General features: G+C 38.2%; 1 protein-coding gene and 1 pseudogene across 1 annotated transcript in view; one reads left to right on the top strand and one right to left on the bottom strand.

Moving 5' to 3' along the window:
- The window catches only part of CCDC192 (coiled-coil domain containing 192), a 248,717-nt gene that overhangs the window by 65,775 nt on the left and 167,879 nt on the right, over positions 1-15,063 (top strand). The window lies entirely within an intron of this gene.
- LOC126957643 (cullin-1-like) lies at positions 7,897-10,163 on the bottom strand (annotated as a pseudogene).

Here is a 15,063-nt window from a genome sequence, read left to right as displayed (position 1 = left end):
GAAGCAGAGCATAAAAGTTCAGAAAATTTGCAGCCTAACAATGTGACAGAAAAGAAAAACCCATTTTCTGAGAAGAAAGTCAATCAGGCTGCAGAAATTTGCATAAGTAATGAGGAGCCAAATGTTAATCACCAAGATGATGGGGAAAATGTCTCCAGGGCATGTCCAAGGTCTTCACAGCAGCTCCTTCCCTCACAGGAACTGAGGCCTGGGAGGAAAAAATGGTTTCATGCACCGGGCCCATGGTGCCTCTGCTGTGTGCAATCTAGGGACTTGGTGCCCTGCATTCCAGCCACTCCAGTCATGGCTAAAAGGGACCAAGGTACAGTTCAGGCCATGGCTTCAGAGGGTGCAAGCCCCGAGCCTTGGCAGCTTCCACATGGTGTTGAGCCTGAAGTGCACCAAAGTCAAGAATTGAGGTTTGCAAACTTCTGCCTAGGTTTCAGAGGATGTATGGAAATGCCTGGATGTCCAGGAAGAAGTTTGCTGCAGGGGCAGTGCCCTCATGGAGAACCTCTGCTAGATCAGCACAGAAGGAAAATGTGGGGTGGGAGCCCTCAAACAGAGTCTTCACTGGGGCACTGCCTAGTGGAGCTGTGAGAAGAGGGCCACTGTCCTCCAGACCCCGAAATGGTAAATCCACTGACAGCTTACACCCTGTGCCTGGAAAAGCCACAAACACTCAATGCCAGCCTATAAAAGCAGCCAGGAGGGAGGTTGTATCCTGCAAAGCCACAGGGGCAAAGTTACCCAAGTCCATGGGAACCCACCTCTTTCATCAGTATGACCTGGATGTGAGACATGGAGTCAAAGGAGATCATTTTGGAGCTTTAAGATTTGATTGCCCTGCTGGATTTCAGACTTGCATGGGACTTTTAGCCCTTTCAGTTGGGCCAATTTCTCCCATTTGGAATGGGTGTACTTATGCAATGCTTGTACACCCCTTGTATCTAGGAAGTAACTAATTTGCTATTGATTTTACAGGCTCATAGGCAGGAGAGACTTTCCTTGTCTCAAGTGAGAGTTTGAATGGTGGACTTTTGAGTTAATGCTGAAATGAGTTAAGGCTTTTGGGGACAGTTGGGAAGGCATGATTGGTTTTGAAATGTGAGGACATGAGATGTGAGAGGATCCAGGGGTGGAATGATATGGTTTGGCTGTGTCCCCATCCAAATCTCATCTTGAATTGTAACTCCTGTAAGTCCCACATGTTGTGGGAGGAAGCCAGTGGGAGATAATTGAATCATAGGGGCCATTTCCCCCATACTGTTCTCATGATACAGAATAAGTCACAAGAGATCTGATGGTTTTATAAATAAGAGTTCTCTTGCACAAGCTCTCTTTTTGCCAGCTGCCATGTAAGACATTCCTTTGCTCTTCCTTCATCTTCTGCTATGATTGTGAGGCCTCTCCAGCCATGTGGAACTGTGAGTACATGAAACCTCTTTTTTTACAAATTATCCAGTCTTGGGTATGTCTTTATTAGCAGCAGGAGAACAGACTAATAAGATCTTATACCCTGAAACTTTACCAAATTTATTTATTAGCTCGTGTGTGTGTGTGTGTGTGTGTGTTTTGGAATTTTTCTTAAAATAGAATTATGTCATTTCCAAATAGAGATAGTTGAACTTCTTTGTTTCCAATGTGAACATCTTATTTGTTCATTTCATAGCTCTAGCTAGGATTTTCAGTACAAGGTTGAGTAACAGTGGTGAAAGTAGACATCCTGTCTTGTTCCTGACCTTACCAGAAAAGCTTTCTGTTTTCCACCATTGAGTATAATGTTAGCTGTGGTATATCCATAAATGTCTTTTATCATGTTGAAGAAGTTTCCTTTTCCTACTTTGATAAGTATTTTTGTCACAGAAGAGTGTTGGATTTTGTCATCTTTTTTTGCACCTGAAGTGACCATGTAGTATTTTTCCTCTATTTTATTAATGTGATCTATTGCATCAATCCATTTTTAGATATTGAACCACTCTTGTACATCTGAGATTAATCCCGCTTGGTTATGGAGTATAATATTTTTACTGTGCTGTTGGATCCAGTTTGCTAGTATTTTGTTGAGGATTTCTGTATCTATATTCATAAAGGATATTAGGCTATAGTTTTCGTGTACTGTTTTGTCTGACTGTAGTATTAGGGTATTGTATTAGGAAGAATTTCCTTCTCTTCTGTATTTTGGAGGAGGTTGAGTAATATTAGTGTCAGTGTTAATCCTTTTTGAAATGTATAATATACCAGTGAAGCCAACTGGTTCTGGGCTTTTCTTTGTTGGGAGTTTTGTTTCTTTTTTTTTTTTTTCTACTGATTCAATCTCTTCAATTGTTGTAGGTCAATTGACATTTTCTATTTCTTCTTGAGTCAGTTTTAGTAATTCATGTTTTCTAGGAATTTATTCAGCTCATCTAAATTATCTAATTTGTTGGCACTCATTTGTTCATACTAGTATCTTATAATCCTTTTATTTCTGTAAAGTTGGAAGTATTGTTTCCACTTTCATTTCTGATTCTAGTTATTTACATCTACTGTCTGTTTTTCTTAGCAATGTAGCTGAATACTTATCAACTTAGTTGATTATTTCAAGGAACTAATATTTGGTTTTATTGATTATCTCTATTTTTTTATTCTCTAGCTTATCATCTCGCTTTAACCTTTATTATATCCTTCCTTTTGTTGGGTTGTTGATGTGACATCTTTTTCATTTTGTAATGTAAGCATTTTCAGCTATAAACTTTCCTCTGAGCACTGCCTTTACTGCATCGCATAAGTTTTTTTTTCTATATATATAGATTTTATATGTGCATATATAAACAAACAAACATATATAAGGATCTATTTAAAATTACATACCATCACCCAATGCAGAACCCATGCATTAAATAAGTAAGTTGTCATCAACCTGAGACTGATGTTAAAGTAGTAATTTCTTTTTCTTCTCAATCTCCTTTGTCCTTTTTTTAAAAAGTTTTAATTTTTCTATAGGTTATTGGGGTACAGGTGGTGTTTGGTACATGAGTAAGTTCTTTAGTGGTGATTTTTGAGATTTTGGTGCACCCATCACTCGAGCAGTATACACTGCACCCTATTTGTAATCTTTTATCCTTCACTTCCCTACCAGTCTTTCCCCTAAGTCCCCAAAGTCCACTGTATCACTCTTACACTTTTGCATCCTCAGAGCTTAGCTCCCACATATCGGTGAGAACATATGACGTTTGGTTTTCCTTTTCTGAGTTACTTCTCTTAGAATAATAGTCTCCAATCTCATCCAGGTTGCTGCGAATGCCATTAATTTATACCTTTTTAAGGCTGAGTAGTAGTCCATCATATATATAGATATAGATATAGATATATAGATATAGATATAGATATAGATCACAGTTTCTTTACTCACTTGTTGATTGATGAGCATTTGGGTTGGTTCCACAATTTTGCAATTGTGAATTGTGCTGCTACAAACAAGCATGTGCAAGTATCTTTTTCGTACAATGACTTATTTTCCTCTGGGTAAATATCCAGTAGTGGGATTGCTGGATCAAATGGTAGGACTAAAATATTCTACTTTTAGTTCTTTAAAGAGTCTTCACACTGTTTTCCATAGTTGTTGTACTAATTTACTTCTCACCAGCAGTGTAGAAGTGTTCCCTGATCACTGCATCCATGCCAACATCTACTGTGTTTTTATTTTTTGATTATGGCAATTCTTGCAGGAGTAAGATGGTATTGCATTGTGGTTTTGATTTGCATTTCCCTGATCATTAGTGATGTTGAGCATTTTTTCATATATTTGTTGGCCATTTGTATGTCTCATTTTCAGAATTGTCTATTCATGTCTTTAGCCCACTTTTTGATGGGATTGCTTGTTTTTTTCTTGCTGATTTGTTTGAGTTTCTTGTAGATTCTAGATATTAGTTCTCTGTCAGATGTATAGATTGTGAAGATTTTCTCCCACTCTGTGGATTGCCTGCTTACTTTACTGACTGTTCCTTTTGCCATGCAAAGGCTTTTTAGTTTAATTAAGTCCCAGCTATTTATCTTTGTTTTTATTGCATTTGCTTTTGGGTTCTTGGTCATGAAATCCTTGCCTAAGCCAATGTCTAGAAGGGTTTTTACAATGTTATCTTCTAAAATTTTTATAGTTTCAGGAAAGCACATAAGATTTAAATCCTTAATCCATCTTGAGTTGATATTTGTATAAGGTAAGAGATGAAGATCTAGTTTCATTCTCCTACATGTGGCTAGCCATTTATCCCAGCACCATTTGTTAAAAATGGTGTCCTTTCCCCAATTTATGTTTTTGTTTGCTTTGTCAAAGATCGGCTGTCTGTAAGCGTTTGGGTTTATTTCTGGGCTCTCTATTCTGTTACATTGGTCTGGGTGCCTATTTTTATACTAGTACCATGCTGTTTTGGTGACTATGGCCTTATAGTATAGTTTGAAATTAGGTAATGTGATGCCTCCAAATTTGTTCTTTTTGTTTAGTCTTGTTTTGGATATGCAGGATCTTCTTTGATTCTACATGAATTTTAGAATTGTTTCTTCTAATTCTGTGAAGAATGATGGTGGTATTTTGATGGGAATTGTGTTGAATTTGTAAATTGCTTTTGGCAATATGGTCATTTTCACAATATTCATTCTACCCATCCACGAGCATGGGATGTGTTTCCATTTGTTCGTGTTGTCTATGATTTCTTTCAGCAATGTTTTGTGGTTTTCCTTGTGCAGGTCTTTCACCTCCTTGGTTATGTATATTCCTAAGTTTTTTTTTTTTTTTTTTTTTTTTTTTGCAGCTATTGTAAAAGGGATTGAGTTCTTGATTTGATTCTCTGCTTGGTTGCTGTTGGTGTATAGAAGAGCTACTTATTTATGTACCTTAATTTTGTATCCAGGAACTTTGCTGAATTATTTTATCAATTCTAGTAACTTTCTGCAGGACTCATTAGGGTTTTCAAGGTAAATAATCATATCAGCAAACAGTGACAGTTTGACTTCCTCTTTACTGATTTAGATGCCCTTTATTTCTTTCTTTTGTCTGATTGCTCTGGCTAAGACTTCCAGTACGATGCTGAAGGGGAGTGGTGAGAGTGGACATCCTTATCTGGTTCCGGTTCTCAGAGAATATGTTTTCAACTTTTCACCATTCAGTATTATGTGGGCTGTGGGTTTGTCATCTTTTATTACATTGAGGTATATCCCTTGTATGCTGATTTTGCTGAGAGTTTTAATCATAAATGGATGCTGGATTTTGTCAAATGCTTTTTCTGCATTTGTTGAGATAATCATGTGACTTTTGTTTTTAATTCTGTTTTTGTGGTGCATCACATTTACTGACTTGCATATATTAAACCATCCCTGGTATGAAGTCCACTTGATCATGGTGGATTAGCTTTTGGATAATGTTGTTGGATTTGGTTAGCTAGTATTTTGTTAAGGATTTTAGCATCTATGTTCATCAGGGATATCGGTCTGTAGTTTTCTTTTTTGGTTATGCCCTTTCCTGGTTTTGGTATTAGGGTGATGCTGGCATCATAGGATGACTTAGAGAGGGTTCCCTCTTTCTCTATCTTGTGGAATAGTGTCAATAGGATTTGTACCAATTCTTCTTTGAATGTCTGGTAGAATTCTGCTGTGAATCCATCTGGTTCTGGATTTTTTTTGTTGTTAATAATTTTTAAATTACCATTTCAATCTTGCTGCTTGTTATTGGTCTGTTTAGGATATTTAATTTTTCCTGATTTGAGCTAGGAGGGTTGTATCTTTCCAGGAATTCATCCATCTCTTCCAGGTTTTTTAGTCTACATGTAAAGATGTACACAATAGCCTTGAATGATCTTTTGTATTTCTGTGGTGTCGGTTGTAATATCTCCCATTTCGTTTCTCATTGAGGTTATTTGGATTTTCTCTTTTCTTGGTTAATCTTGCTAATGGTCTATCAATTTTATTTATCTTTTCAAAGAACCAGATTTTTGTTTAATTTCTCTTTTGTATTTTTTTTTGTTTCAATTTCATTTAGTTCTGCTCTGATCTTTGTTATTTCATTTCTTCTGCTGGGTTTGGGTTTGGTTTGTTCTTGTTTCTCTAGTTCCTTGAGGTGTGACCATAGATTGTCAGTTTGTGCTCTGTCAGTCTTTTCAATGCAGGCTTTTAGGGCTATGAACTTTCCTCCTAGCATTGCCTTTGCTGTATCTGAGAGGTAGTTTTTGTTGTTGTTGTTGTTGGTGGTGGTTTTTTTTTTGACAGAGTCTCATTCTGTCACCCAGGCTGGAGTGCAGTGGCATGATCTTGGCTCACTGCGACCTCCACTTCCCAGGTTCAAGTGATTCTTCTGCCTCAGCCTCCTGAGTAGCTGGGACTACAGGCAGCTGCCGCCACACCCAGCTAATTTTTGTATTTTTAGTAGAGATGGTGTTTCACCATCTTGGCCAGGATGGTCTTGAACTCCTGACCTCATGATCCACCCTCCTCGGCCTCCCAAAGTACTGGGATTACAGGCATGAGCCACTGCACCCAGCATCCCAGAGGTTTTGATAGGTTGTGTCACTATTGCTGTTCACTTTGAAGAATTGTTCAAATTTTCATCTTGATTTCATTTTTGATCCAATGATCATTCAGGATCAGATTATTTAATTTCCATATATTTGCATGATTTTGAAGGTTTCTTTTGGAGTTGATTTTCAGTTTTATTCCACTGTGGTCTGAGAGAGTGCTTAATATGATTTCAATTTTCTTAAATTTATTAGGGCTCATTTTGTGGCCTATTATATGGTCTATCTTAGAGAAAGTTCCATGAGCTGTTGAATAGAATGTGCATTCTGCAGTTGTTGGGTGAAATTTTGTATGTATATCTATTAAGTCCATTTGTTCCAAGGTATAGCTTAAATCCATTGTTTGTTGTTGTTGTTGTTGACTTTCTGTCTTGATGACCTGTCTAGTGCTGTCAGTGGAGTATTGAAGTCCCCCACTACTATTGTATTGCTGCCTATCTCATTTCTTAGGTCTATAAGTAATTGTTTTATAAATTTGGGAGCTCCAGTGTTAGGTGCATATATATTTAGGATTGTGATACTTTCTTGTTGAACAGGCCTTTTACCATTATATAATGTCCCTCTTTGTCTTTTTTAACTGCTGTTGCTTTAAAGTTCATTTCGTCTGATATAAGAATAGCTACTCCTGCTCATTTTGGTGTCCATTCACATGAAATGCCTTTTTCCACCCCTTTACCTTAAGTTTATGAGAGTCCTTATGTATTAGGTAAGTCTCTTAAAGGCAGAAGATAGTTGGTTGGTGAATTCTTATCCATTCTATTGTTCTGTATCTTTTAAGTGGAGCAATACGGCCATTTACATTCAATGTTAGTGTTGAGATGTGAGGTACCATTCAATAAGAAATCCTTTAATTTTCTTTATTTTCACACATTAAAAATGAAATACACTGAACAAATGGTTTTTCATAACAGATTACACATGAGTCCATTCAGACTTGCTCTCAAAGTGCTGCCAACATGACAAGTGCTGCCAATACAACAGTTGCTAATGGGGGAGCCCATGTCTTGATTTAAATGCAGTAGCGGGCAGCCTTCACCATGGGAGGTTCAGTCTTTTCTGTTCTTAAATTAGGGTAAATGGCATTGGTGTCCATATTTACAGATTTGAAATGTATCTATCCTGAGCAGTTCCAATGTAAATCTGAGACCAGCTGATAGGAGTCTTGGTCTCAGTTTTAAAAAGGGAGGTCCAATGGTGGCAGGCTGGCTGCTATAAACTTGAGTTGTTTCCATTCTTTCCAACATGAACTATTTGCTGCAGGACACACAATCAGACCCTTCCTAGAGGGTTAAGTGAAGTAACTGTAGGTGTCTTTTTCACCATCAACTTGCTCCAAATGTTCTTTCTCAATTAGAATGTCAATGCATTTCTTGATCAGGGACCTGGGGTTTGAACCTGGAGGATAGCTGAGTGAGGGCCTCATCAACTAACTGCTGGTGTTTCAGAACCTTCCTCATCTTCATGATTCTCATGATGGCCGTCTGAGTCAGTAGTTTGCAGTCTTCCTCAATATTTTTGTGTGTGGTTTCTTGTTCCTGCTTCTGTTCCATTTCATTGGCACATTGATGTTAACCCTTAATTTCTAATTTTTATAACCAAGATATAATTTTATTAAGGTATCTGGCTTCAATTCCACCTCATCAGCATTTGCATTTTCATCTTCCAGGACCAAGGCATCTTCTGTGTTGTACTGAAGCAGGATTGCTATCTGGAATGTGGATGCCTGCAAAGTATATCTGTTTGTGAAGCAGTTAGTTACTAATTCTCCTTTAGACAACTGATATAACCTTGTCAATTTTCAGCCATTGTGATGACTGGCATAGAAAGCTGTGAATTGCCGATAACTACATTCCAACCCTAAGGGAAGGCAAACATACAAGACTGCTCAAAGGACCAGGACCCAGAGCTCAGCACTTAAATGCTGAAATCTCAGTCTATGTGTTCTGAATTTGTCAGGTGATTTTTGAATTGCTCATTCAGATCTTTGCTCATACCAGTGTCTTGAAACATCCACTGAAGTTTAGAGATATACTCGAAACCACAAGCTTGCTTTAACTTAGAGAACATGCTGGCTTCAGCAATGTCACTCCCTGCCTTCCCTTAGGGTTGGAACGTAGTTATCGGCAATTCACAGCTTTCTATGCCAGCCATCACAGTGGCTGAAAATGGACATAGTTACTGGCATCATCACTCGCATTGTCACCGTGGATGAGCCTCTTGGCCAGCATTTTTCATAGAACTTCTGAAACACGTCTTTGTCACCTGTGTACTTGTGACAACCATTACATGATTGAGTGTATCTTCTAGTTCTGCCTCATCTGTGTTCTTGGAACTTTTCCTCAAGAAGGAGTCACAGTATTGAGCCAGTGACTCAGGGGATTTTACTGGATGACTGGGCCATCTTGGTAACCGCATTGTTGTTTATGAAGCAACCACAAGCCTTGTCAAGAGCAGCCACAAAGCCAGTGTCATTGTTAAATGCAGACATTACCAAGGCAATGCATTTTTTGAACATCAAGCACAGTCTGTACATACATTTTGGGGTCATTTAAAGCAGCTTCTCCACACTTTTCAATGGCTAAAAGACCCTGATTATGAATGTGCATCTCCAGCAGTTTTTTCAATTCTCCTAGGTTATTCTGGATTCTAGATACAAGATTATACATGTGTCTCAAATCTTCATTTTTGTCAGCATCCAATAAACTCTGAAGTTCTGTGTGGAAAATTTCCAAGTGTTTTTCAATGAGGACATGCTCACATTTCCTTGCTAATTCATCTTGTGTGCCTTCATGAAGGTAAACCTGAACTCTTTGCTGTTCCTGAAGCACACAAGCTTCTGCCTTATTCATATATTCAGTAACTGGGTTCTGCTGCAAGAATTCAGTGCTCTCTTTGGCATAAAATCTCTCTGTGACAGAAAAAAAAAAGAGAGATTCAAAGGATTCTTTATACACTGTTAACGTAGGGCCCTTTGCAAATGCATCATCTTCATTCAGCTCCAATTCCATGTAAAACTAAAACTCCACTCACAGTTTTGTATTGATGGTTTCACCATTTCCTTCCTTTTTGATCAGCTTTGAAGCAGAATTTCTTACCTGTTTATTCAGTGGCCTAAATAGTCTCTACAAGTCACTAATGCAAGGGAATAGATTTCACATATTCCTTTCATCCTTTGTCACATTCACAGTGAACCCAATATCTATTGAGGTAGGCACAAATTCCATTCAGCACTTCGCTTGAAAATCAGTAATCTTCCCATTGTTGAGTGTAGAATTGCAGTACACTCTTGTCCATCAAATCTTCTCCATCCTTAAGAAGACTTGTCAAATAATTCTTCAAAAATTACTTAAGTTGTTTGTATAATTCCAAGCCAACGAACTGAGCACCTTCAGGTGTCTGCCCCTTTTTTGACTTAGAAACTCCAGCTCCTCATGCTTGGTTTGACTGGTGCACCCTAGCACACTAGTTATAAACATGAGGGTGGAGCTCCATGTATCTGGACCTGGTCATGCTGTGCGGCATGTACACCTGCTGGATGGTGGCTCTAAGGTCGTCCCAGATCTGGTCCAGGCCAATCTGCTTCAGGCCTTGGGGGTTCTGGCTCCGGGTTTATGACATCGTGAGGGATGTTCTAAAGTCATGCAGTGCAGCAATCCTTATTCAAAGTGCAGCTAGTTCTCCATTAGATAAAAATATGCAGTACCATTCCAAATTTATTCACAGCAGTTTGGAAAGAATGTCCTTTAAATGTAGAGAGTGAAATATATTGCAGGCAAACACACATCTCCGTGGTACCCAAAAGGCTCCCGTGATGCCTCCACCTAGTCGCCAGACCTAGGCCTTGGCAAAACCCGCATCCCACCAAGTTCTGGCTGCATCCCTCAGCCACTGGACTGCCCTGCCTGGAGTTGCATGTGACATGGCGCCTACCTTCTCCTCCCCTGCCAGCCCAGCCCTCCTCCTCCTGCTGCCGCCACCTCATCCCATAAGTTTTTGTATGCTATGTTTTGACTTCATTTGTTTCTAAATATTTTTTAATTTGCCTTGTGATTTTTTCTTTGACCCACTGGTTGTTTAAGAGTGTGTTATTTTTGTGTATGTGAAAATTTTTCAATTTTCCTTCTGTTATTGATTTTTAGCTTTATTCTCTATTGTTGTGAGAGAAGGTACTTTAAATGATTTTATTCCTTCTAAATTTATTGAGAATTATTTTTATGAACCAAATTATAGCCTACCCTGGAGAATGTTTCATGTGCACTTGAAAAAGTATATATATTTTTCTGTTGTTTTGTGGATTGTTCTATCTGTCATACTATGTCTGCTATGTCTAGTTGGTTTATAGTGTAATTCAAGTCTATTTTCTTCTTGTTTTTTGTGTAGATATTATATCCATTATGAAACTGGAATATTGCACTTTGAGAGGTCAAGGCAGGCAGATCACTTGAGGTGAGGAGTTTGAGACCAGCCTGGCCAACATGGCATTGGTCTCTTCTAAAAATACAAAAATTTGCTGGGCATCATAATGCATGCCTGTAATCCCAGCTACTTGGAGGGCTGAGGAGGAGAACCTCTTGAACCTGGGAGGCGGAGGTTACAGTGAGCCAAGATCATACCACTGCACTCCAGCCTGGGTGACAGAGCGAGACTCCATCTCAAAAAAAATAATAAAAAAAGTGGAATATTGAAGTCTGCAACTATTCTCACAGAAGTGTCTACTTCTCTCGTAAATTCTATCAATAGTTGCTTCATATATTTTGTGACTCCACTGTTTGGTGCATTTATGTGTATAATTTTATATCTCCTTGACAAATTGCCGCTTTTATCAATATGCAATGTGTTTCTTTAACTTTTATAAAAATTTTTTATAAAAAAATTCAACATCTATTTGACTATGTGACTATAGTCACATTCGCTGTCTTTTGGCTACTATTTACATGCAACATCTTTTTTCATTCTTTTACTTCCAACCTATTTGTTTCTTTGAGTCTAAAGTGGGTTTCTTGTAATCAGCATATAATTGGATCACACTTTAAAATTTATTCTGCTGGTTTCTGTCTTTAATTGGGGATCTAAGCCACTTAAAATATTACTAATAATAAAGAATATACTTCTGCCACATTGCTTTTCATTTTCTATATATTTTATATCCTTTTTATTCCTCAGTTCCTCCAATACTACCTTCTTTTGTGTTTGATTGATATTTTCTAGTGTTCCCTTTTGATTCTGTATCTTTTGCAGTTATTTGTTCCTAGAATGTGTATGTTAGTATGCTTAAGAGTGTCCCATAGGCCTCTTAGGTTCTGTTTATTTCTCTTCATTATTTTTTCTTTCTGCTATTCAGACTGGGTAATTCCAATTGCTCTATTGCTATGGACTGAATATTTACACCTCCTCCAATTCATATGTTGAATTCCTAATTTTTAACGTGATGGTATTTGGAGGGGGTGCATTTAGGAGAGAATTAAGGTCATGAGGTTGGAATCCTCATGATGCAATTATTGCCCTTATAAGAAGAGGAGATAAGAGTTCTACTTTTCTCCATCATGTGAGGATACAGCAAAAAAAGGGGCTGTCTGTAAAACAGAAAGAGGGTCCTCACAAGACACTGAAATTTTTGTCACTTTGGTCTTGGACTTCTAAGACTCTGGAATTGTAAGAAATATTTTTTCTTTAAGTCACCAAGTCTATGATGTTTGTTATAGAAGTCTGAACTGACTAAAATAAATTGGTTAACAAGAAGTGTGATACTACTGTAACAAATACCTTAAAATGAGTTTTGAGCTTCATGCTTTAAAAAGTAGATATTTCCATGAAGGGGCTGCTGAAGACAATCTGGTGAGGCCTGACCAAAATAGGAGAACTGGAGAGAAATCCTCCTTCTTCTTAGAGAAGACATAAATAATCATGAGCAGAATGTTGGTGGAAATATGAACAGTAAAGGCCATTTTGATGAGGTTTGAGATGGAAAAGAGGAACATGCCATTGGAATCCAGAGGAAAGCAATCCTTGTTGTAATGTGGCAAAGAAGTTGGCTAAATTATCTTTGTGTTCTAGTGTTTTGCAGAAGATAGAACTTGTGAGTGATAAAATTGGATATTTAGCTGAAGACGTTTCTAAGCAAAGTGTTAAGAATACCAAGGGTGTGGCCAAGCAACTGTCTGTTAAGAAGATTGGTATGGGTGTGAAACATGGACCTAATCAGTACTCCACCAAGAACACTGCCAGTCTGAAATGAAGGAGATGAAAGTTGGGGGAAATGAAAAAAGTTTCTCAGACTTCTTAGAGGCTACAGGACAGGATGCTAAAGTTATTCAGTAGTCTTGTGCTATTCTAGAAGATGGGGGAAATAGCCCCAAAGGCAGTTCAGATATTATCAGGGACATCATCTCAGCTTCAACAGGCCAAATATCCTCCAACTAAAGCCATGAGGGTGCGGTCACCTGGAGCCATGGTAGCACAACCCTACCTGGAAGAAATTTGAAAGTAAGATCCTTACATGGTAGAGCCCTTGGGGTTTAGTTTCTCTCTGACAGAACCCTGGGGGAGAGAGCACAATTCTGAGAGCCTTTGGGCATAACCCCCATGCAGTAGGGCTGGGTGGGCACAAGTCCTGCTCAACCTAGCCACAGCATGGGTGGATCTCTGCCAAGCTGTGGGGGTGACATTTCCACTCCAGTGGTCCTGGAGGGCAGAGTATCAAATGAAAAAGGATTATTCTAGATTATTCTTGAGCATTAAAGTCTAGTGGAATTTGCTGTGGTTGGTTCTGGACATATGTGGGACTCATCACCTCTTCCTTCTTTCATTTTTCTCCCTTCTGGAATGGAAATATCTACCTTGTGCCTTTACCATCCTGTATTTTGGGGTTTGGGGGCCATTTTGGGATACGTTTTGTACTGACAGATCATAGTTATCTGTATTTTGGGTACATATAATATTTTGATACATATATACAATGTGTAATGATCAAATTAAGGTAATCGGGACATCCAACACTCATTTTTTTTTTGTATTGGAACATTAATATTTTTCTTCTAGTTATATTGATCACAATAAATTATTGCTAATCATAATTTTCTTACTGTACTAATGAACACTAGAACTTATTTCTCCTATTTATTTTTGTACCATTAACCAACTTCTCATTATCCTCTCCTCTTCCCTTTTCTTCCCAGCCTCTGGTAACTACCATTTTACTCTCTACTTCCATAAAATCTGCTTTTTTAGCCCCAGATAGAAGTGAAAACGTGTAATATTTGTCTTTCTGTGCCTGACTTATTTCAATTAACATACTGACCTCTAGTTCCATTCCTGTTGCTGCAAATGATAGGCTTTCATGCTTTTTAATGGATGAATAATATTCTGTTGGGTATACATACCACATTTTCTTTATCCATTCGTCCATTAATGAACCGTTAGGTTGATTCTGTATTTGGCTATTGTGAATAGTACTGTAATAAACATGGAAGTACATATATTTCTTTGATATAGTATGTTCTTTCTTTTTTTTTTTTTTTTTTTTTTTGAGACGGAGTCTCGCTCTGTCGCCCGGGCTGGAGTGCAGTGGCCGGATCTCAGCTCACTGCAAGCTCCGCCTCCCGGGTTTACGCCATTCTCCTGCCTCAGCCTCCCGAATAGCTGGGACTACAGGTGTCCGCCGCCTCGCCCGGCTAGTTTTTTGTATTTTTTTTTTAGTAGAGACGGGGTTTCACCGTGTTAGCCAGGATGGTCTTGATCTCCTGACCTCGTGATCCGCCCGCCTCGGTCTCCCAGAGTGCTGGGATTACAGGCTTGAGCCACCGCGCCCGGCCGATATAGTATGTTCTTTCTTTTGAATATATACCAAACAGTGAGATAGCTGAATCATATGGTCATTTTAGTTTTAGTTTTTGGAGGAACCTATATAATGTCTTCCATTATGACTATATTACTTTACATTCCCACCAACAGTGTATGGGTATCCCTCTTTCTCTGAATACTCACCAGCGTTTGTCCTCTTTTGTTCTTTTGATAATAGCCATTCTAACTGGGATGAGTTGATATCTCATTGTGGTTTTGATTTGCATTTTTCTAATGATTAGTGATGTGGAGCACTTTTTCATGTACCTATTGGCCATTTGTATGTCTTCTTTTGAAAAATTTCTATTTAAATCTTTTACCAATTTTCAGATTGGATGATTATTATTATTATTGCTGTTAAGTTGTTTGAGTCCCTTATATATTCTGGACTTTAATCCCTTGTCAGCTGGATAGTTTGTAAATATTTTCTCCCATTCTTTAGGTGGTCTCTTCACTTTTTTAAGTGTTTCTTTCTCTGGGCAGAAGCTTTTTAGCTTGATGCAATCCCATTTGTCTATTTTTGCTATGGTCACCTGTGCTTTTACCTGTGGTTTTTGTGCTTTTACCTGAAGCATTTCCCCAATGTTCTCTTCTAGTATTTTCATAGTTTCAGGTTGTACATTTAAGTATTTAACCCATTCTTTTTATTTTTGTACATGGTGGAAGAAGGGGTTCTATT

Source organism: Macaca thibetana, chromosome 6 (assembly GCF_024542745.1).
Source record: "Macaca thibetana thibetana isolate TM-01 chromosome 6, ASM2454274v1, whole genome shotgun sequence".
Taxonomy (NCBI): Eukaryota; Metazoa; Chordata; class Mammalia; order Primates; family Cercopithecidae; genus Macaca; species Macaca thibetana.
Note: the sequence above shows the minus strand (reverse complement) of the source record. Positions and strands in the feature narration are given on the sequence as shown.